This window comes from Calidris pugnax, unplaced genomic scaffold (assembly GCF_001431845.1).
Source record: "Calidris pugnax isolate Ruff unplaced genomic scaffold, ASM143184v1 scaffold24, whole genome shotgun sequence".
Lineage (NCBI taxonomy): Eukaryota > Metazoa > Chordata > Aves > Charadriiformes > Scolopacidae > Calidris > Calidris pugnax.
In genome coordinates, this window is record NW_015090922.1 from 23,172,353 (window position 1) to 23,197,033 (window position 24,681).

General features: G+C 37.1%; 1 protein-coding gene across 2 annotated transcripts in view; it reads right to left on the reverse strand.

The window, feature by feature from the left end:
- CHRM3 (cholinergic receptor, muscarinic 3) overlaps positions 1-11,588 on the reverse strand; it is a 195,560-nt gene extending 183,972 nt beyond the window's left edge. For both annotated transcript variants that reach the window (XM_014950556.1, XM_014950557.1), the window contains exon 1: positions 11,474-11,588. The gene's annotated coding sequence lies outside the window, so the exon portion shown is untranslated. The remainder of the gene's footprint in view (positions 1-11,473) is intronic.
- Between the last annotated feature and the right edge of the window lie 13,093 nt (positions 11,589-24,681).

The window sequence follows — 24,681 nt, forward strand, 5'->3', positions numbered from 1 at the left end:
GGGGGGGGGAAGGTGATGGTTTATTGTTTTGAATTGGCATAACACAAAATTTCCCTTTGGGAAAAATAACATAGTATTAAAATTAATTTCTTGGAAAAGCAGCATGGATTTAGTTAATAGGAGGGAAAAAAAAGTAAACACAGAATTTAATCTTTTTCTGGGATGCTGGAAAACATTACATGAGTTTGGAAAACTTATAAAAACCTCTGTTTTCAAAAAACCTCATGGAATCTCCCAGTTCCTAAGAACTGGTGGGGACGGGCAAAATATTGCTGAAAGTTAGCAACATCTATGCTGCCTGGGGATCAGACATGGGGAAGGGGGAGAATGTTCAGCTTCAGTTTGGAAGGGGCCCTTTTCAAGTGCTGTTCACTGCTGTTCCTGGCTGGGACAGACAATCATGCTGACGCAAAAACATATCTCCACTTAGTTGATTTTTCAACTATCACATTAGGAAACTGAAAACTTAAGGATAAATGAAAGTATTTGGGAGAACAATATAGTTATATAGTCCACCAAGTTTGAGAAGTGTCCAATTATTCCAACAATTTAGTTCTGACTAAGTGCAGGGAGCTTTTGAAGTGCATTGTATCACATATATTTGACAAATTAAAGCATTCTTAGCAAAAGCATAACCAGATTACAACAACTTTCTTTGTGCATGCATATTGGTATCTTGCTTTGGCTTTCTTTTCCTACATGGCTAATTTAAGGAAAGGGAGAGGAGAGGTAAAGTGAGAGTTTTATTTCAGTCCTTCAAATAGTTAGGAGCTTATCAGTAATCAGACACCTTATAATCATTAATTCAAGCCAAAGTTCATAGAACACTGGAAGCAAAAGTCAAACATAATGAAAAATTCTGTCAACAATGATACAGCTCACAGAAATGTGGAATAAAAGCAGCTGCGCAGAACACCATTTACAAGCAAGGTTTACAGCTTTCTTTAACCAAATAAAGGGAAAGTCACTGTTAGCAGTCTCATAATACTCAGTGAAGTGATGATAATATGACAGTATTATTTATCTTCTGAAATAACAATGACTCTTTAGGAACAGCTGAATTTGCCCTTATTTTATAAATGGTTCAGAATTATAGACATACGTGGTGGCAGAGGATGCATGCAGCTCTCCCACGGATAGCATCAGACTTACATGTTCCTTCTGTTTCTCATCTATGCCATCCACAAAATGCTGGGAGCACTGGACAACGTCACCCATGTCAATTCTAAACACAGAAATGAAGTCACCCCTTCCCAAAGACAAATCTTTTTAAAAACGGCCAAAGATTCTGTGGCTTGCTTGTCCAGCTAGATTGCACCCAAATGCAATGGACAGGAAGTTCCTAAATCTTGCAAGAACACTTTTTTCTTTTTTTAAGAATAATCCATCTTGCTTATTCAAAATGTTAACATACTTGAAAAACGATTTAAATTGTGCCCTGTACATACACTCCAAGGTTTCTATTTATTGATTTATTTGAAAGAGCTGTTCTTCCTTAAATCGGCTCAAGTATGTAAATTTTCCAAACAAAATCTAAGAGTATTCCTGCTTCATAGCTGACTCACATTCAGAAATAAAATATACACATGACTGTTTTATGACCTTGCTTGGAGTCAACACAAAGTCAAGTCGCACTGCATTTTAAATTACCTCCAAACTTCTTTTGGCAAGAACAATCCCTTGATAGTAACTAGCACTACTCTTTAGAGACCCGATTTTCTAACACCAACACCTGCATTCATTTAATCTGTGCTTTTCAGACTCATTGGTATCACCTGCTGTAGATGCTGATGTGTTGCTTCAGGCTCTTGTTGGAAAGGTTGTTTGATGCCTCAATTCTCACAGGATTCACCACTTTCAGGCAGATCCTTTGCTTCCTTCCTCTCTCCTGAGTATAATCACACCCACAAATTATCTCTCATAAGCCTTCAACCACTCTTTGATAGCTATAAACTGGGCAGCCTATAAAGCAATTAAATGATCTTCCTAACATGAGAAAGCTCTCTCCTTCTTCTAATGTAGTAAACCCAAAATATCAGCAACCTTTCAGGCAGGAAAAAGTGGACCGTGAAATATTTCAAATGCCTCTTATATGTTACTGTGGTATTACCTGTTTCTATGTGGAATAATTTTTTTCCAGGCATTTGAAGCAAAGCTACCTGGAGGAGGGAACACAGCAGCTGCTCAACTGTGCCAAGCAACAAAACAGCTTAGAGGAAGATTTAAAGAACAGCAGACTATGTCATTGAAATGTAGTAAGAAGGTTATTAAGCAGGATGTAATACAAGCTGAAATCTGGTCAGAATAACCCCAAATGGCACATTTTCTTTTATTAGTACAAATGTTTGAAACCTTGCTGTTATTTCTTATCCGAAAGGTTTCAGCTTTAATGCATGGCATTGATTAATTAGCACTATACAAAAAGGTCTTGTATAATGCAGAGTAATACATACCATTAAGTTCACTTGGCTGAAGATGAAACTTGAACTGTACTAAGACCTGAATAAAGACATATATTCTCCAATGCGAAATGATTTACACCACCACTAAAACGCTCACATTACTGTGGTGAAACACGGACTATTTAACAGAGCACCACAACACCCATTTCACTTAGGAGAGGAAACAAAAACTGCCTAATCCATGGAAAACTACAGATGAGTAAATATGTTAAATGGCTAAAGCTCTTGCCAAAGAGAGGACATGGCAAAGACACTAAAAATAAAAAGTATTTGGACAAAACTTTCATAGGGAGTAAACACAGGCAAGACTAGTTTGACATGCCACTGAAGCATCACTGTATTTTTAGAGTTGATCCTGTGTAAGGCAAAAGAATCTAGCAAAGATTTTTATTACTACAGTTTGTATAGCTACCATGAAAGGCAACAAGCAGCACGAGCTTGTCCAAAACAGAAAAAATAGTAAAAAAACCCAATAAAATAATAAAGACTAAGATGTTGTACAAAAGAGGTGACACAGGATTCAATATAAGACGAATTGTATAGCACAAACTAGTTACAGGAGTATTATTGATGTACATTACTCTTTTCCAGTAACAAATAGAAAAAGTAGAAAATGGTTCAAAATGTCTCATTTCTCCTGTTTTTTTGGTTTTGTTTTGTTTTTTTTTTTTTTTTTTTTTTTTTTTTTTTTTTTTTTTTTTTTTTTTTTTACAAACAAACTCCTAGTTCTAATAAATTTAACATTCTGCTTATATATAAAAAAGGCATTAGGCAGAGTACAACATGGCAAGTGTTTTATTTCTGTCAATGTCAAACCAAGTAAACAAAAGATCTAAAGAACACCACCATTTTGGATTAATGCTAGCATAATTGAAGACTTTTCTTTTATTGTGCTACATAATAACCGTGGTTAAAGTACTGGATCTTCTAGCCTGAAAGTTTCGATCATTTTTTGAGGGCCTTTTTGTACTTAGAATGTAGAAACCACTTGAACAAGTTCATTCGCTCCAGAGATACAATTGTTAAGCTCCAACAAAATAAAAAGAACTATAGGAAGGATTGAGCTCTTCATGCTTATCTTGGCCTGTTTTTAAAATAGGAAATAACAATACTGCATGCACAGCCAACTCCAGAGGGTAATATATCCCCTTCTAAGATAAGTATCTCAGATTGTTGTAAGAGAGGAATTGCCTTCTGGAGTTGTCTGCCTCTCACCATTGACAACAGAGACACACCAGATGAATCCTACCTTTATTATAAAGAAATGGGCAATAAGAAATGCACAGTAACGGATGCAGAACACAGATAAAGCATGCAATTTCTAAAGAATAGTACAGATTTTATTTTAAAGGAGAGAAACTAACTTTCCAAGCTTGCTCATCTCTCACAAGATGATCCTCTTTTCTTCATCCAAACTACTTTTTTAAAGTGTCCCTGTAAAATTGAACTATTATTTAATCTTTTCATATATGTGTGTATGTCTGTATACTCATATATACACACTGCACACAAAAAAAGACATCAGTTAATGACATACCGAAAATTAACACTGAGATATAATAGCATATATTAACACTTAGAATAATAATGTCTCACTAAGCCAGTGGTACCAATTATTCAAAATCAGTATTCTGATGAATTAAAATTATTATTTCTTAATAGTGGCATAACAAAGCACAATCTACAAACAGTAGTTATTCTATCAAAATGTCCATCTGATCTACTTGTAAAAATCTGCTCTGATCTAGTTTTCTAGCAACAGTTCTGATCTCAATGAGACAGTTCTCTCCAACCTAACAAATCGCCAATATCTAAATGCTTTTATTGACAACAGTAAAAGGAAAAAAAAAAAAAAGTCTTATCTGAATTTCTGAATAAATTTACTGAGATTTAATATAGAGCTCATCTAAAAGCAATGAATGCAGAATCAAACTGTGGTTGCCTGCTGTAACAGCATGAATTAAACCTATTTTATTCCTCCCCTTCTCAAGCACTTCATTAGTCCTTTCAAAAGCCTAGATTTAGTTTCCCTGAGCTAAGAAATGTAAATTGCTTTTCAGAATCTATGTCTTTTCTACCAGTTTCCCCTTTTTCCCATTTCTTCTATTGCTGATGCTGGCTAAGATAATAATCAAAGTTAGGGGAAATATAGATAACGTATGCATTTGATCAGTTGGAAGCTGCAGAACTGCAGTGATTCTTACCTGTTTTCTATGTTATGCTTTGTGAAGCTACTTTTTGAATGAGTCTTAAAATGATTACGCTTAATTTGGGAACATGTTCCCATAACAGTTCTCTGCTATTAGGCAAATTATATGATAACAGTGGTATGTTGAAAATAATTAAAAATAAAATGAAAAACAAATCCATACCTCATTGTAAAAGCAAATTTCTATGTCCTATATTGTTCAACAGTTTCATCAGTGACCTGCTGGTTGCCAAAGATGTCCCACTGGCAAATACACAACTGACAGTAAATTAGGAGGACTGCTGATATGGCTGATGGCAGAGTCTCTCGCTGGAAAGACCTTTATATGCTTGAGGTTTGGGGCAATAGACACCTTATGACATTCCTCAGGTGCCAATGTGGGTTTATGACACAAAATAACCCCTGGTATGAGTAGGGACCAGGACTGGAGGGGATGGGCAGACGCACCCCAGCCAGGGCAAGAGCCACGGCTGCCCTCATCTGGGTGGGCAACAGTCCTGCCTGGAGTGGGAGGAGATCTCCCTAGGGCCTTACAGCCAACACATGCCTAGGTTTTATAAATACTTATGAGTATTCTAATTATTTACATGGTTGGGGAAGGAAAAAAAAAAAAAAAAAAAGAGAGTAATTCAGTCTTTTTAAAACCGCTTTAAAAAAAAAAACACCAATATTTACTCTGATTATCAAAGGCCTGCTTTCCTCTCCCACAGTTGGGGCCACATAGCTTTTAAATATATCAATATTATCTTGTTTATTGCAGAATTATGCTCATATAAAAATCTATTTCCAACATATATATTTATGTAATAGAAGCCTCCAAAAGCTCCAAAATAATAAGCATTCAGAAAGGAACTTTGCCTGCTAACTATGAAAGAACAAAGAAAAATTACTGATTGCTCTAAGAAGCCTACTTGGTGTTTTTTTTTTCTTTTTTCTGGAAGTCCCTATTGAATCCTTTCTGTGAGAAACTCCAGGAGTTATCGAACTCAAGGCTTCTCAGGAATATGGGAAGCACTGTTTGACTCCAGCAGTCAATGTCCACCAAACAGGAGAAGGAAATACTTAGTTTTTCTTAAAAAAAACTGAAGTTCCATTTTCTGGGCACATTTTTGGGTGCTTAATCCTAGGTAACTTTAAGATCCTCGGTTTTCATAGTAAGCATTTAGCATATTTTCTCAAGCTAGTATCCAGAATTAAAACTGTGTAATTAATTACATTGTAAACCATGCTGCTGAGCCAGTCAGAAGTTCAACCAGGCAGTGTAAGCACCACATGTGGTGATGCCATGTACTTAACTCCTCACCACCCACCCATGCCAAGAAACATGAAAGGAGAACACACAAGCACTGGGCAGCAGATTTGTCTGGCAGTTACAGAGGCTGAAGTAAGCAAAATTCTGAGGTGAACAATCAAATCATAGCAACTGCAGGGTGCTGGATCGTATAAAAGAGCAACTCATTTGTTGCCACCAACCAAGAGGAACCCAAGAGAGGTGGTGAGGATGCAACTGCTGGCATCTCCTGGCCTTCAGACTTGCACACAAGTGCTGCTGGCCAGATCGCCTGGATATGTGTTTCAGTGCTGTTTGTGTTCACTGTGAGAACACACACAGGCAAAATCAACTCAATTACAGATTATTTAAAATAAAGCCACCTCTCCTTTCATAAAGATCTCTCACTGAGTTAGTTGCACTAATCTCCTGCAGCTCAACAAGGTCTAACTTTGAGGGGAGGAGCTGGTAAATGGGTTGGATAGTTCTGTACTGCATCCTGGTTTTCCAATGGAAAATTTACCTTCACAGCAGGAGAATAAAAAGCATGCACAGTATATTCTTATATCACTAATTACTAATGAAGAAAAAAAAACCCTAGATTAATATTCTAAGGACAAAACCAAATAATTGGTTTACTAGTATTTGCACGTGACTTTTGTTACCCTAACAAAACTGGCAGGCCCTTAGTCTTTTGTAGAAAATGGCTGCCATTGCTTTTTTGCGGTAGCACACTAGAAAGGCTAAAAATTAAATATTAATTCATTGGATACATTTTCAAGCAAGTTCACTGGAGCTTTAAACCCAGCACTTTCTTTAAGAGCCTTGTGCAGTTAAAGAGTATAGAATTTAAACACAACAGTAATGTTACCACAGAGCCTCTTCTCATTCCAAGCATCTTTACTCAATTACTGGGCATTTTTAAATGCAAAGAGCTCACAGAAGTAGTTAGTTGGCATAAATAATTTATGAATTCAGAAGAAAACTATGCAGAAATTCAAATGTATAGAAAGTGAAAATATTTTCCTCTCTCCATTCAGATAAAGAAATTGCTTGCAATTTCCAGTCACAAATGCAGCAGTTCATTTAAAGCCAAATCCTATCACACTTCCATTAGAAGGATGCTCTTTAAGAGGAAATAAAATGACATGCCGAGCCATTGACTACCACATCAATCGCGACAGGCTGATAGAGACTCATTAGTCAAGACTCCCTACTAATAGAAATCATCAGTAGACCAATCAGCACCAATGCCTATTATGTTACTGAGCCTTCTTTTAACCAATACCTAGTTTTGAGGCTAGTTTCTCTGCAGCTTTTAAAGCTTCTGCGGCATATTTTTTTCAAGACTTTTGACATAGTGTGGTCCTTCTGGATCACAATATCAACCTGAAAATGAAATACACAAAAGTGTGTGGAAATGAAAGGGGCAAAGGAGAGTTCTTACTTTATTTGAATGTACCAAGGCAGCATTAAAAACCTAGTTTAAGTTCACAGAAACCAGAAATTTTCAAGAAAAAGTGATTACTTTGTTTCTGTTTATTAGCTGCAGGCAGGATATATCAGGACATATCTCAGTAGTATTGTGATTACTTCCCATGGATTACTTCCATAATATATGCTTCCTTGTGATTTTCTCATTGTATCTGCTATGCCATTCATTCTGGCAGCCAAACGAAGCCAATGAGGTGTTCAAACAGCCTGGCTAGCAGGTGGACACAGGACAGACACACATTCACTGAATACATCTATGAGAACTTTGACAGAGCAACAGTCTAAGAAAAATCAGTAGAAATTTAGAGAACCCTGAATTTCCACAATAAGGAGAAAGAAATGGAAATAAGAAAAATTGATTGGTTTGAATACTTATTAATGATGATTTACAGTTAAAATTGAACACTTCAGTTACAACACTATCAGTAAATGTTGCTAAGCCATTAGCACAGTTTGGCTGAAATGAGTTTACAAGCAGAAACATCCAAAACGTAAGTTTTCTATTGTTTCGTGTTGGTATAGGAGGTTTCAGTACATGTTTTTTGAGATTGTTGTGAGTTGAGAAATTGAGATCCAGGGCTAGACTTTCTCCATGCTTTTGTCTTGTAGCTGTTTTGGTTTGTGTTGGTTTTTTAAGTGAGATAATACGAATGTAATACAGTGTATCAATTGCTGATATTGTCTCCACAAGTGGTTGTCTGTATTATATAACACAAAAAATACATCTGGTAAGTATTAGAACTTTTGGATACCTACTACAGTTTTTTTGGTTTTTTTATTAAGATTTCTAGACTTATTTTCAGTGTTCCTTCCAAATAAGTTGATACAATTACATAATAAAAAATCCTTCATTATTTGTATAACTTAACATGAGGTCTGTTCCACGTACCTTGTTTGTAAATGTCCTGATCTTTAATGTTTTATATATTCTCTTTTTAGTTATCCTGTCTCCTAAACTGACTAAACAGCACCTGACTTCTGCTCTTTATTGCTTCTTTCTCATCCTGTGCTCACTTTACAAATTCAATATCTTTAAAAGAATCCATTTGATATTAAAATGCCAAATGAAGTTTCTCAATATATAAGAAATTAAGATCTTCCACTTTTTATTGTTGTTTGTTGGGTCTTGTTTGGTCGGTTTTTTTATCTCAGTGGAGTTGACTGCTTTCCAGTCACAAAATCTGCCACAGTTAGTATCAGCTGGTCCAATGTAGAATGAAGATGCAGAAGACATTCAATTTTGGTGTCAAGAGGATGGGGCCAGTCCTTCTTCAGTGGTGCCCAGTGACAGGACAAGAGGTAACAGGCACAAACTTGAACATAGGAAGTTCCATCTAAACATGAGGAGGAACTTTTTTACTTTATGAGTGGCAGAGAATTGGAACAGGCTGCCCAGAGAGGAGGTGGAGTCTCCGCCTCTGGAAACATTCAAAACCCGCCTGGACACGTTCCTGTGTAACCTGCTCTAGGTGGACCTACTTTGGCAGGGGAAGTTGGACTAGCTGATCTCCAGAGGTCTCTTCCAACCCCATATCATTCTGCATTTCCAATACTCCTGCTTTTAAGAGATTCCATTTTCCTTTCACATAGCTTCTTCTCATAGCCCACCATCTCCTCTAAAAAACTGATGTATCATCTTAATGTATCTTTCTATAGTAGGTTTCCCTGGTCTAGATAATAAAGTATAGGAACAAACTGGAACTACTAATATCGTCATTATTTTACAGATCCTAAATGTATATTACCATTTTTGTAGGGTTTGAATTTGAGAAGTGGGGCTTGATTAGCCTCCAGATATCATTCTGCAAGCTATAGTAAAGGTACAAAATCCTCTAGGTTTCACATAATGTGTGATGTCATTCACTTTACCTCCTGATATCCATCTTAGCTTTAATCTGGTTAGAAAGAAATGGTGGGGTAACTCACTGGCCTAAAGAGAGCCTATGTGAGTCTTGAGTGGATATAAAGGCGGGGGGGAATAAAGGTGCCCTTTCACACAGACATTCTCTTTGCTTGAAGAGTTTGACTGCAAAGAGCAGCAAAGAGCAACAATTCTGACAAATAGACTGCCAAAGCAAGCAGTGTTTTTTAAATTGGCAAGGCAATGTAAAACAGCATTTCTTAAACAATTTAAGATGTTGTCACGCTATATATTTCTTTAGTTTGGCCACAAAGGAAACACTGTGGACTGGATTCTGTTCTCAACCTGATGGACACAGGGAATAACTGCAGTAAAATGCTGTTTGGCAGACCTCTGGAAAAGGAGACAAAATCCTGCAGTGTTTACACATCCAGGATAGACATCCTTTTCTCTGTTTAAAGAAGTTAGTTCTTCCACCAGACCTGTCACAAAGCCCTGATTTCATCAGGAATCAGTGCACACTGAGAATGCAAATACCAGCTCAGAAATGTATGGCACATTGCTGATAAGGAAGAGGAGAAAATAAATGATCAAGTCTTTGAAGCAAATCAGCTAATGCGGCAAATATAAATCATGGTTAGGGAACAATGCAGAACTCAATGAATACCCGGGGAACGGCCTCACAGAATCAACAGGCGCTAGATAACCCATCAAACAATATCATTTTAAATTTTTTTTTCCTCAATAACTTGCCAGCAGAAACAAGTGAGTTGATGTTTTCTTTCCTATTTATCTGGCTCCCTGGTTTCAGAGTTGTGTGGTTAGTCCCTGGGAGACATATCATTTGAAATGCAAAGCCAGTTGGTAACAGAAAGGCAAGTAGAAGATGTCTTCCAAAGGATGAAAAAGATGTGCTGTATGTCTGTCCATTTCACTCTGTAAATACCTACTTCCACCAAAAACAATAGAAACAGGTTTGCTGGCAAATATGTTTATCCATTTATATGGGATATTTAAATGCATCTTTCCATTATCAAGTGCAAACACACCTCCGGCCTCTGTTTTAGTTCATTACAGTACTTAAGCATATCGGCTTTGACTAGTGCCATTAATTTAGCTCTTCTATTCTCAATGCTTGTATCTCTCTGCTTTTCTCACTACTTCTGCATACCTCTAAGGACTCTAGAATCTGCAACAGGAATAAAGGAAAGATACCTTTCATGCTGGCATATCATATCTTTTCTAACTTGAACTCTAGACACCGACTTAAGGTAATAGACATTTACAGATAGATTTTAACAATGACTAAGGAACTATTTCAGAAAAGTCATTACCATTCACAAATAAAATCTGTCATTAACAGCCACGTCAAAACCCTGAAAAAGGAGAAGAGCAAGACAGTGGGGATTTTAACCTCAAATGCTTAACCTGATATTTGGACAGGAGACTGGGCTGCTATTTCTGGTGTGTCAGTGGAACATTTGGATGTCCAAATTTGGTTTGTCAATGCGTTTAGCCAAATGAACAACTAGTGCTTTGGAGCTCATTATTGCATGTCTGGACACTGTAAATCAGAAGTGATAGCTCAGTTGTACTATGAGAAGCCTTGCTTTTAATATTATTGTTTATACAATACTTAACATTGCTCACGGATACTATAATCAGATTAATTGCAGGCACAAAACATAGAAGCAGTGTAAAAATAAAACCAAAAAACTCTTCTTTCTAAATATTTTCTCCAATTTTCTTCCCCCCGCCCCGTGTTTTGAATTATATTTGTAACATAGTTACAGTTATTTTGCTCTTAAGTACATTGTGGCATGTGTGATACCAAAAAGAACATTTGGCTGGAAACTAATTTGTACTAAGACACTTCACACGGAGGTTAAGATGCTTTCAAGATGAAGAGAAAGATAACATTTCAAGCTGTGTATAGTATCTTTCCACAGCTCCAAGATCATCCAAAAGAGAGAAAAATTTTCTATAGTAATTTCCTGAAGTTTTTTAAGCATCCTCAAGTAGCTTAAGAACTGGTTTTTACATATTCTGTAAATTAACAACTGTACACTAGTCCATATGAAAACAGTGGGAATAACATCCAATGCAGGTCACTGCAAAATTTTAGTTCTTTCTCTGAGGTCAAGTACTTAATAGGTATGTACAGGAACAAAACTTACCATGGACAAGGAAGAAGGGAAATACGTATCATGTTTCAGATGACTGTAAATCATCCAACCGGTAGCCCATTATGCCATATGCTGATGAAAGCTTTTTCCATAACCATCAAAATCTTTAAAAAAAAATACAAAAACAAAACACATGATAATCAGACATTGAAATACTGAAAACTGAGTTTCTTATTTAAAAAAACAATTTCACTGCTCTTGAAAACATTTTTAAGAAGACAGTTAGAAAAGAGCTTGTTGCACACCTTCACCACCCAGCAAGAGCTTCTCTTACAACCACGTATTTTGCTCAGATACTTCATTTGCAGTTCTTTTGTAGTTTTTTTGGCTTTCACCTCACTTTTCAAGATTCAAATGTTTTATTCATTGTTGTTCAATGCTGATAGTTTTATGCATCAGCATTTTACTCAAAACTACGTTTTCAAGTGCTATTTCATTTTCTTTTTTGTTTCTTTTACGCAGGACTTCACAGTGCACTTTCCACCAAAGCATAAAATCCACACGCTAAAATTAACCCCCAAGGTGCACGCGTCGGCCGGCGGCTGGCAGTGCCAACACCTCTCGCACAACTGATTAACTTCGGTTAGGAGCACACACAGAACAAGGAACACTGTCCTGGTTTCAGCTGGGATAGAATTCATTTTCTTTCTAGTAGGTGCTCTGTTTTGATTTGGTATGAGAGGAATGTTGATAATGCATTTTTTTTTTAGTTGTTGTTAAGTAACGCTTACATTAGTCAAGAAATTTTTCAACTTTCCCTAGAAGCTGAGAGGGAGCGTAAGAGGGAAGAAGCTGCCCAAAGGAATATTCCACACCACAGATGTCATGCTCAGATTAATTGCAGGCACAAAACATAGAAGCAATGTAAAAATAAAACAAAAAACTCTTCTTTCTAAATATTTTCTCCAATTTATTCCCCCCCCCCCATAGTTACAGTTATTTTACTCTTAAGTACATTGTGGCATGTGTGAAGCCTCAAAAGAGGCTTTATATTTCAGTTACATTTAATGTCAAATCTTAGACTAAAAGAAAGTCAAGACTAATGTGAAAGTGTGATTCCAGCATCGTGGCTCCTCTTTCATGGAACATTTTAAAGTGCGGGGTTTTAAAACATGCTTTTCATCAAATATACAATGAGATTTCGAAGATCTCTCTGAAATGGGGTTTTACATTTTCCATAGAAGTTCAAAGATCTTAAAAGCTAGGGAATTGATTTTCTTTTCACCTTTAACAAGAAAAGCTTAGGTAAAATGAATATAATTTTCTGACCATTCTTCACAGATTAGTTTTGTCTGCATCAATCACACCTTTCTTTTGCCCCCTTCTGCCAAAACTCTACATCTAAATTCTGTTAATACCTTTAAGGGCAGCTACACCACTCTTCCAAACATTTAACCTTTCTGGTCTGTCTCTCTTCTCTAAAACCCATTAGAAATGCTGAATTACAGACTCAGACAAGCGATACATAAATTTATGAAAATTGGATGTGTAGAAAATGTCATCACACAGATTTACTATAACCAACTCTTATCCAGATTCATTTTACAAAGGAAATAAATTCTTAATTGTCCTAAAGATGAGAATATTTTATCATGATGGAGACCTGCATGAAACTAAAATCAAATATGCTTACAGTTTTTGAGGTGTGTTCTTCTACATACTTTTCTGTACTAGTTTTCTAATGCATTTTCAAAGGACAAAAATACCTTTTTACAAGTATAGACAGGCTTTGTTCAGACTATCAGCAAATTTAAGCAGATCCTACACCAAGCTACGTACTGCTGCTACTTCACACGTCCCTGCTGTCTTTTCAGCACAAGGAAACAGAAGTCCAACTCAAAAAGAACTTGTCAAAAACTTTTTTTTTTTTTTTTAAAGGCAGGTCTGTTTTCCCCACTCAGTTCACCAGTGGCTACAAAACCCACAATGCTTGTGTACTGGATGAGGTAGTGCAGAGAAGACAAACTGCTTAACCTACCACTGCTACTATTGAAACACATGTCAAACTGCACCCTTGCTTTGAGAAATAGTTTATCAGTGAAGACAATATTTATATTAACATACTAGTATTGCAAGTTCACAGCTTTGCTGTGTCAATGTACTATCCAGTACAAACTTTAAAAATTTAAGGCTTTCTAAAGACAAGATTAAATTCAAATAAAATATGAAAAATGTGGAACACAATTCATAGTTATTTGGGGTCTTTTACAGGATAGTCTTCCTTTTTTCCCCCCTCAAAGTCTGTAAGAATCAGTATCTTTATGACAAGCTCTAGCTATAACTTAGAGTGATCTATTTGTTATTTTATTCAAATGACTTTCCTTTAATAATTTCCAACTCTGAACTTATGAAAGGATGTCAGGCTGGATCCAGGAAGACAGTGAGGGTAATCAGATAATCAGGTTTTCCCCTACATTGCTCCTTGAACAGGTTTAGAATTCATTGAACTACTTCCTTCCAGGTGATTAGAGGACTGAAAAAAACCACTCCAAAACCACCTCCAAACAACAAAACTAGAAAAAAAAAAAGTTTAAGGATTGGGGCTTTTTTTGCTTGAAAACACTGTGAGGAGACAGTTTTCCACTTTTCTAGTTCTTTCCTTTAAAAGATACAAAATTAATGTGAGAACTCCAAAAGTCTTTTTTATATCAGCACATGGTCCCCTTTCCACTAAAGCAGTATCTTCCCCTAAACTTTCTAAACTTTCTTCTTTGCAGCGTGAGAAGCTGTAGAACGTAGAAAGCCATCAATGTGCACAATGAACAGGGCTTGGCTGAATAGCTGCTGCAGTCACATTATAATTTCTGAATAACTACACCTTGGTTTAATTAATTGCGCTGCCATAACTTGATTAACATTGTTAGATTTTTTTGAGTACACACAAAGCCAAATAAGGTAGTATTCACAATACAGAGGCCTTTTAAGGAAGCTACTAAATATTCGTGAAAGTTACAAAACACCTGAAAATGCAATCAAGTAAAAATCTATTCATTGTAGCCAGTCTTGATTGTTCCCAGTATTTAAGTGGCACAGGTGGACAGGAAAAGTTTCTTTGTGACTTGACTGCTGGATGCAAAACACCTGGTTGAAATCAGTCACACATACAGCCACATGAAAAGCAGTGGTCCCTCTGCATCAGCGTTATATAGCACATCCCTGCAAGGTCAGCAGTGCCCCAGCACAGGGACAGGGACTGGCACCCGTAACCACCTCCAGCACCAAGGGCAGCCTGCTCCGAGAGCAGGGTTAGAACCCCTGCGAGGGAGCTCAGTAGAATGCAAAAAGACTCAGTCTCTGAGAATGAAGTAAAAATTTTATCCTGGATTCACTTCTCAGAAATGAGAAGACCGTTTCAGACTGTACATACGCGTCTCTGCCAGCTCCAAAAAAAACTTTCTAAAAAAAGGCAATTTCATGAGTGTCTTATGCAGCTATATAAGTATCCAGATGCAAAATGAATTAGCAATTGATTTCATTAATTAGAGAAGTTGCTTTGAAGGAAGTGAACATTATTGACAGTAACAGCTTGCAAGCATTGCTCTCTATCAAAATCTAAGCTGTCATTTCAATAAAGGCAAAGGGTTTTTCCTAACAAGCAACCTACACTGAAAGCTAATTAGAAGCCACAGGTATTTTGTGTGTATTTCACAAGCAGTGAAAGGCTAATGTCAAATAGCTAACTGCAAATGAGTTTTATGGCTACAATCTGAGCCATGAGTCACTCACCCACCCTTTACGGTTGGGTTATCCAAGCGTGTCCCAGCGCAGTGCCATGCGGTCACTCACGCAGTGCCTGTCCCCATCCATCCCTCTGAGCCAAAATACATATTTAGTATTGGATACGTATTTAGTTGTTGGATACACTAATGCTCACTCATCAGAGCGTATCATGGAGGAGAACACTTTGTGTACCTGCACCTCTAATTCTAAGCATAATTCTTAACCCTCCTTTTTTTTTTTTTTTTTTTAATTTATAAACACCATGTGTGCCCCCTGGTAAGAGCTGGTGGCAATCAGTGTCTTCTGGGATGGGGTTTTTAACTCCAGCATTGCAGTTTTATGGCCATCACTACGTTTTCCCCCCTTTTTTTTTTTTTTTTTTGAATTAGTCAAACCCATGGTTGCTACCTGGTATAACATCACCGAAAACAGAAAAACCCAACAGCGGTGCCAGCGACACACCGTGCAAAGCAGGACAGACACACTCTGTAAATGCATACAAGTGCTAAAGAGCTTTCATGATAAAACACACAATGTACAGCTTGCTTTAAATCTTTGACTATATTCAAACTGATTGCTATCTATAGGTTTTTTTATTTAAATCATACCTCATTAGGTTTGGTTATGCTAAGATTTGCATCAACCACATGCTAAATGCCAATTAATTATTATAACACATTGAGGAATAACAATATATTAATTGTTTACAGCAGGAAGAGAAACTGGAGGCACATGACCCCTTCTAATGAAAAAAAAAACTGGGTTATATCCAAATGACCAAACACTTTGGCCCCTGGCAACTACTGTAACTGCTGTTTTAATCAAACTTTGTTTAATGTTACTAATATGCAATATTTAAAATCTGCGGAGCAGCACATTATTGCTTGAAACTCTCAAGTTTGCTTTAACAGTGAGATCTTACAAGCACAATGTCTAATGAGTAAAGTGCTTTTTAGTCCTTATGCAAACTTAACTAGGCACTGACCTAATTTCAAAGTATAACTGATACAGTTCACACAACACAAAAAACTACTACTCAGAGACCAAAGAACATGCTTTTTCATTAAAATGCTGGTTTCCCAAAAAAGGTGTCAAAAAAAATATGTAATGATGCTGCATTCAGAGCACAGTTAATTAAAAGTGCATCTGGCAGCTTGCACTGTTAGAAGAAAAATAATCTGAATTTTCACAAGAAATGGCTGATAGTAACTTTTCAAACAACAGATTTTCTATCTCCAGAAGGAAGAACTATTTACCTCTGATCTCTGAACAGTGAATACTGCTTGTAATAGAACAAGTGAAACTGTGAAATATAATTTACACTTCTCTTACACATTTCTTTGCTTTTTTCTTCATAATGATCCCATATCTTACTACATCATCATTCAGTGTTTGCAATGCATTTAAGGTTATTTGCTTCAACACTGATGTATATAGAATTATTTATGATTTTACTGTAATTTATTTTAGAATAAAAATTCCAGTTACAAATTACCCATGAACAGTGTCAATTTAGTTTGAGATTTAGGCAGCATCCCTAACAGTCACTATTGAGTATTTTTTAGAAGTATTTGGATGAACATTTTGGTCTTAATTTCTCATTCAAACCATGGTCTTCATTTAGGCTATTTGCTTCAGATCTGCATGAAGCCTCATAATGCTATGTCAATATTTGTCTATATGTTTTTTAAGTTCTTTGTGAGAAAAATAACCATTTTGCTGCTGTAAAAGAACAGAACAGAATAACCGCCATGTCAGTGTATATCACCAGGTTCTGAATATCATTTACATGCATGGTAATAAACTGTGCATTTGATATCATCTGAGTATAATTTTTAAAAATTGTGTAATTTTAAAAATACTTTCCATCTAAATCAATCCATGAACTTCCTTTGTCACTCACTCTCTTCCATTAGCAGGATATCAGGTGAAGAAATAGTACTAATGTATTTCCTGTGAGAGCTCTGTTCTGAGCAAATACCTAATGAAAACGTGACATTTGTTCTTCAGCATCACCGTGCACATCCTTCTATGAGCTACAGATGCTGCAAGTTAAACTTCATGGCAATATGCAGTCTCTAACAGATTCTTGACCAATAGATGTCAGGAACAACTGTGTTCCATCCCTGCCAACTACTTATTTCTCCTTTTTATGCGAGAGGAATAACTTTATTTCCACCTTGCAGAAAATGGCTGACCCACCAGAATATTTTTACCGTATCAGCAATGGAAAGGAGATGTCGCTTGCAAAACTACTGGTTCTTAACATACTTAATTCTGTGAACAGCCATTGACATTGCTTGGCAAAGCAAGTATTTCTATCTTCATATTCTGTGAACCAAGTAATACTTTGGGAAACTACAGAAGTTCCTGTCCAACCTGTTGTACTACACAGCAGTTAAAACCAAGCCCAACTTTTTCTGTACTGTTATTTCATCCCCTTCTGCCTGTATGAGATACGACTAAAGTAGGAGGGCAATGAATAAAGTCTGAATTGATGGTTTGAGCATATATTCTACCATCTAGCAATAGCAGTTCATTAAAATAAAATAAAATAAAATAAAATAAAAAAATCAATAGAAAATGACTCCTTACTCTCCTTATCCAGAATTGACTGTGGATGGAGACTGACAGCAGAATATGGTTCCCTTGGTCAACTTATCCTCACACAGCAGCAACACAGTCATGTTTACCACATGCCCCCAGAACTAATCCTTTAATGAACTGGTGTTAATTAACAGTAAACCTCTAAATACACCAGCCATATCATCACGTGTGGAAAAAATAAATAAAGCCTGAAATACCACCTGTATTATATTGTAATAAAACCTGCCTAGGAGAAATGAGTTCAGAACAGCTTCATGGCACCTCCTCCTCAATGCATGTCAACACCAGCAATGTGGCACACCTGGCAACTTTTGATGTTTTTTCTGCAGCATTCATTAGTTGGGATTCCCTTATGTTCATGTATTTGGTTGTTCTAAAGACTTCCTCCGGGGCAGCAGCTTTTGTTCAATGATTTCTTCTACAGATGCAGGTGTGAAATGCTGATGACTCCTCCCACCCCGATCCCCAAAAATACAGTGAAAAAGAAAAAAAAAAGTTGCACTTCAGAATGGAAAATAACTTATCTGCATCATCTACTGAAGAAAACTCAGTAGGGTCACTAGAAGAAAGTGGGTTATTGCAAAATGGAAAGATTTGAGGATTACTAGCAAGATAAACTTCCCTGGTACTCTTCATTCAGAAACATAAAGGATAGTCAAATCTGTTCCCAAAACTTCCCATCCTGCACTGCTGCCCAACAATAAAATAGGTATTGAGCTCTCAACTCTTCTGTGCATTGGTGTTGTTTTTTGCTAAACCATACTACCAGCTTAAGCATGGCCAGTATTTAAGCACTCAGAATGATACAGTCAAGTGTCAGCCAAAAACCCGCAGAGATCTTACAGTTAGAGGTTCAAGCTAGAAACATATGGGCACTTCTCAAAGGATGCAGCAGATAGCACTGGGGAAAAAACAAAGTTTTAAAAATTGGTTGTGAAGAAGTTGAAAAGTGCCATTGCTGTACCTCACCTACATTGTACATGGATGAGTTACTGAACATTTGAAGTGTTTTGTTACCCTGAAGCTTGCTAGTGATGCTCTAAGCAATTCACAGGCCGCCTGGCTAGAGTGGCAGGTTTGGGGAGAGGGATGGTTAGAACCTCAAATCAGGGAATATAGGAACCAGGAAAATTACTCTGTCTCCTGAGGAAGGGAGACAGCTGGCCCATTTGTCAGAGTTTTTTCCATCAAGAGACCAAAAAAATAATGGAGGTACCAGAGGCATAGTCAGCACATTTTCTTCTCATTGCTAGAGGAACTATATTGGAAATAGTATCCTGAAAGTAGGAGGAAAATCACAAGTGGGAAGAAAGTAGAGTTTGAAACTTTCATTACATTTTTCTGAGAAAATACTGTATAACAAAATCGCTAAGGAACAAGTAATTTTGCTATAATGAAAAAGATGTACGAAGTTCAAAAGTCTTCAAGGTAACAGAGAATATCTATCCTTGCAGCTCTTTAAATTGCTGAGCAAATTAGTTCAGCAGATGTCTTCTGTTATTAAGGCACAAGTACATATTGTACAAACCCTAGATAGTCAAGCTATATTACTGATTTTTATATGGGTGATAAAACTCAATGTTTAAAAACCTATTTTTATTACAGTTTTAGCATAATTCTTATTGTAACTCAATCCCAGGCAACAAAAAAAAAAAGAGGGAAAAAAATCAGCAACGTTTTTCCCTCAAAATTAAAATTGCTTCCCTGACCAAGATGTTGTTAGACAAATCTGAATATTCTTTTTCTACATTACTCTTGCTCTGTGTTATTACAGTGTCTACGAAAGTCCTTTGGGGGGAGATAAGAACAGACAGGCATTATTTTTTCTGCTAATAAGATATAAACAAGTAGAGATAAAGAATTCTGATACTACAAGGATGTACTGTACTTTGCCATGTGGTAGCTTTATTAGTAATAATTACAAGAATAAGTTACACACAAAAATCATTAAAGAGAGATTAAAGGCTTATGCTAAACCTATAAAAGCTGGGACCTAAAGGCTAACCTTGAGCTATCAAAAAGGCTTCCAAAAAGGCAAGTAAGAACATGCTATATATGGAGGGATAATCACTTCATAAACTTTAGGCAGGGGTCTGAAGAACTGTATCATTATTATTTTGTGTCATTAGAACTGGAATTAGAAATACAAATGGAAAGAGAAATTATAGCTTTTAGCCTTGACAGACTTCAGTAGAACACCTTCCTTTGAAACTCCTCTTTATCTTATACCTTTTCTGTAGATGAAACAGGTACAAAGGCTTGTGCTTAAGAGGCAGCAATATTTGTACAGTCAAAATAAAACAACTTCTCAACCTCTTTTGTCTGTGGATTATAACTTTGCTAATGGAACCAATTGGGCCACACATTTCTACAGCAATGGATTTTTTTCTGCTTTCAAAGACCCAGAAAAAATGCTTTACTTTGAGGAAACCCCAGAATACCCAGCCCAAATGCTGACTTTATTTCCTCGGCTGGTAAGCTGTCTTCAAGAGTTCAGCATGTGGCCCATGTGCTCAGAAACATCCCTGTGAGCACAGCAGCAAAGCCTTGCTCCTCCAGCGATGGACAGGCTGACAGACTTCTACTTGCACAGCACGCAAATAAAACTGTTTTAACACTGTGTTTGAATGGTAAGCACCGCTACGTACTGTCACAAGTATTCACTGATACTATCCTACTTTTCCCTCTGCCCTCTGAAATAGCCAACTGTTAAAGGAGAAGAGCATAAACATCCAACACTTGCTGTCACTTAACAATTAACTTAGTGGAGAGGACAATGATGTCAAGGCTGGTGAAGGCTTAAAAGACAGATTACCATTCTTTTTCTATTTCAAAAATGCAAATAGAACATTAAAAAAAAAAATATTATTTTGTTAAAACACAATACTCTTGTGTGATCACAACTTTATCCCTCTATCCTTTTTATTCAAGATCATTATCTCAAACTATAACTTTATAACTGTGCTTTATACAAAATAACAGGATAATTGTGTTCTTAATGAATCCTACAACAGTATAAGACTGTGATCCTGTATTGCCACTGGTATTAAAATGGTAAAGTCAGGGGAAAAAAAAAGTAGCTATAATTGTTTTAGTCTGGTGGAATATTAAACCAGTTTTATTTATTTCATTTAATAAATAAAATCTATGTATTGCCTCTTCTCCCCCACCCCAGGACACATGGTGTCCTGGAACTTGCAACTTTTAAAAAACTCCAAAATTTTGATTCATATTTTTTGCTCAAGAGACATCCTTTTCACATAAAAGATGCTTAACCATATTGTTTTACCAGTTCTAAACTGTTTTAAAGTATTAAAGGGGTTTGAAAAACTAGTCTGAGTTTTGAATACACTCAAAACAGATTTGTGTATTTGTTTGCAAAAAATAAGTTATAAGGAAAGATGGTGGGGGGGACACTCAGGGCTCAGTGTTGGTACCATTTCTGTTTAACATCTTGATTGACGATCTTGATAAGGACATAGGGTGTATCATCAGCAAGTTCACAGATGACACCATGTTAAGCGGGAGTGTTGATTCACGTGAGGACAGGGAAGCCCTACAGAGAGACTTAGATAGATTGAAACATTGGGCCAACATTAATGGTATGAGCTTCAATAAGGCCATGTGCCAGGTCCTGCACTTGGGCCACGATAACCCCATGCAGGGCTACAGGCTCGGGGAAGTGTGGCTGGAAAGCTGCCTGGCAGAGAAAGACCTGGGGGTTCTAATTGCCAAGCAGCTGAATATGAGCCAGCAGTGTGCCCAGGTGGCCAAGAAAGCCAACGGCATTCAGGCTTGTATTAGAAATAGTGTGACCAGTAAAAGTAGGGAGGTGATTATGCCCCTGTACTCGGCACTGGTGAGGCCACACCTCGAGTATTGTGTCCAGTTCTGGGCACCTCAATACAAGAGAGATATCGAGGTGCTGGAGCAAGTGCAGAGGAGGGCAACAAAGCTGGTGAAGGGCCTGGAGCATCAATCTTATGAAGAGCGATTGAGGGAGCTGGGACTGTTAAGTTTGAGGAAGAGGAGGATGAGAGGATACCTCATCACTCTCTACAACTACTTGAAAGGACACTGTAGAGAGGTTGGTGCTGGTCTCTTCTCACAGGTAATTAGTGACAGAACAAGAGGAAATGGCTTCAAGCTCCAACAGGGTAGGTTTAGACAGAATATTAGGAAAGAATTTTTCACAGAAAGAGTGGTCGGGCATTGGAATAGGCTGCCCAGGGAGGTGGTTGAGTCACCATCCCTGGACGTGTTTAAGAGTCGTTTAGATGTGGTGTTGGAGGATGTGGTGTCAGGAAGAACTTTGTAGAGTAGGGTTGATGGTTGGACTCTGTGATCCCAAGTGTCTTTTCCAACCTAAATGATTCTATGATTCCATTTATCAAACAACATACCAATTAATACACAGAGAGCCAGAGGAGCTGAATACTACGCATTCCTTTAGAAAGGAAAACATTTGCTTTAAAGCAAATCAAGCATGAATTAATGAAAACAATAAGATGTTCAACAATCCTGAACAAAGCTGATGAGGAAGTACACGCCAAAACCATAACAACCTTAAGGTTGCCTTTAAGACTGGCTTCTACAAGTAAGATATCTCAGAAGGGAAGGGAAGAAAAGAAAAAGAAAAAAAAAAAAAACAAAAAACTAAACAAAACCAGAGAGAAATATTGATTACCTATATGAAGTTTAGTTTCAATATATCCCAATGAAAACAATAAAGATCAATACTATCTACATCTGCAATCGCAACAGGACACGACAATTTGACGAGAGATCTGAAACTCACTGACTTTTCCCTCCAAGTAGAGACAACCAGCAATTCCACAGAACCTCTGGTGACAGGGAACTGTGTTTATATTTTAGAGGGTGACCACAATAAGTCAACAAACGCTAATGACCATCTCTTTCCAAGCAAAACAAACCATTTTTGTAACAGATTTTGTTTCTCCCAAAGTTTCTAAAGGCAGTAATTGTAAATGTATGATTTTAATCTCATCTTGTGGAATTTGTGCTGAAGTTCACTTTGTACATCCAGCCAAACTAAAGATTTTCCTGCCCAGTGACCTGAAAACATTTGATTCTCCCAAAGACACTAACATTTTCCTTTATAAACCAGAGCACAGACCACCAAAGCAAGACAGCTGAAGACTTCCTAATAAGAAATACAGGCTTATGCATTTTATTCCATATAAAATATCAACTACATCATAAAATTCTCCATAATACCTTTTCCCTTCCCAAGCACAGTTTATGCCTGAGTAGTTTGCCCTTCTTTCTTTTTTCCCAGCCCTCAGACACTTGACAAAATCACTGAGCTACATAAGGTAGCAGTGGTTTCTGTGTATAGTATTACCTTCCTCTCCTAAAATCCCTCTGCAATTCCTTAGAGTTTTACCTCACTATCCCAAATAAGTTTACACTACCAACAAACCTTGTACTCAGATTCTCTCCAATGAAATATATATTCACCTGAATGAGGAGTTCTAATGTCAGGTCAATCAATTTTTTGTAAGAACAGCTGCAACTACATCATGACAATACAAAGTGAAGGAACACTCTCTTTACAAGGTGGGTTGGTTGTTTTTTTCCCAGTTTTTAGTGAAAACTCTCCAAAACGAAATGCAGGTGTAAATCTCCAGATTGTGAGGTTTCTAGTAGTTTCAGGATGAACAGGCAGTAGAAATAGACACCAGTAATGAAAGAATGCCTAGGAAAAAAGGGCAAGAAAAACTCAACCTTAATCTGTTTTGTCTTGTAGCCATTCCACCTGCTGGCAACAGGCACACTTACAGATCTGGTCTAGCACTATGCTTTCTGAATCCTGTCCACTCAGAGAGAGAACACGGAAGGAGGGAAAAAACAAACAAAAAAATGAACCGGGAAAACCAGGGGCAAAATAGGGAGAGTGATCAGAACTGGAGATATTCCAGTGAGACTATGACAAAGGATGCAAGCAGAGGTAGAAGGAACAATGTATTTTTGATAGGAAGATGTAGGTAGCACAAGACAGAAAACCCCCAAGAAATCCAGAAGAAATAAAGCTTAATTATTTTTTTCGCTTGTGGAACAAACTGTTTTGAAATTCCAGATATAACTTAACATTCCTATATTAGGGAAAAAAAATGTTTTGTATACTAGTCTATAAAACAGCCAAAGGTAACAGCAATATTTCAATAATAGATTAATTTTCTATTCAAGTATCTGAGAAAGGTATGTAACAGAGCTTACAACACACATTTTTATTCTTCTATAAGAAAACACATCACAAAGGGAAAACCCCATTGCTGTGAAGGAGGAAGAAAAATGATCCATGTGTAGGTATTCCCCTATGTATGGAGACTTTATTGACTGAATATTAGTTACTGAGACACCCTTTCTAAGCCACACGATCTTCACCTTCCCAGCAAGATCTGGAGGAGCTCTGTATTTCCAGTGGAGACAGAAGGGCTCCAAGCACACGTTATAAAGGTGGAGAAAGCAACTATGTGGTAAGAGAGGAGGAGAATTACAAAATGAAAGGCTGTGAGCAATATCTGATCAGATTTTACCTGTTCTTCTCAACAGTTCTTTGAATCAAGGAAAGTAAAAATCAGTGCATGCTTCAGAGTGAAGGGGAGACAAGGAGGCTGCTGCTGTGCAGGTACCCTCACACCAACTGGAAATTACTCAATACAGAGACAGAATTTGTCAGCTCGTCCCCTTGTTGGCAACTGTTCTGTACAAGATGCACAGCCACTACCATAGAAGACAGAAATGACTTAAAGCTCTTGAGATCAACAGCTCAGTGCTTGTATGGCTTTTACAGGGGAATGCTGCCAAGACATTGACCTCCGACAAAGCCGAGAGTGTGTGAATTGGTG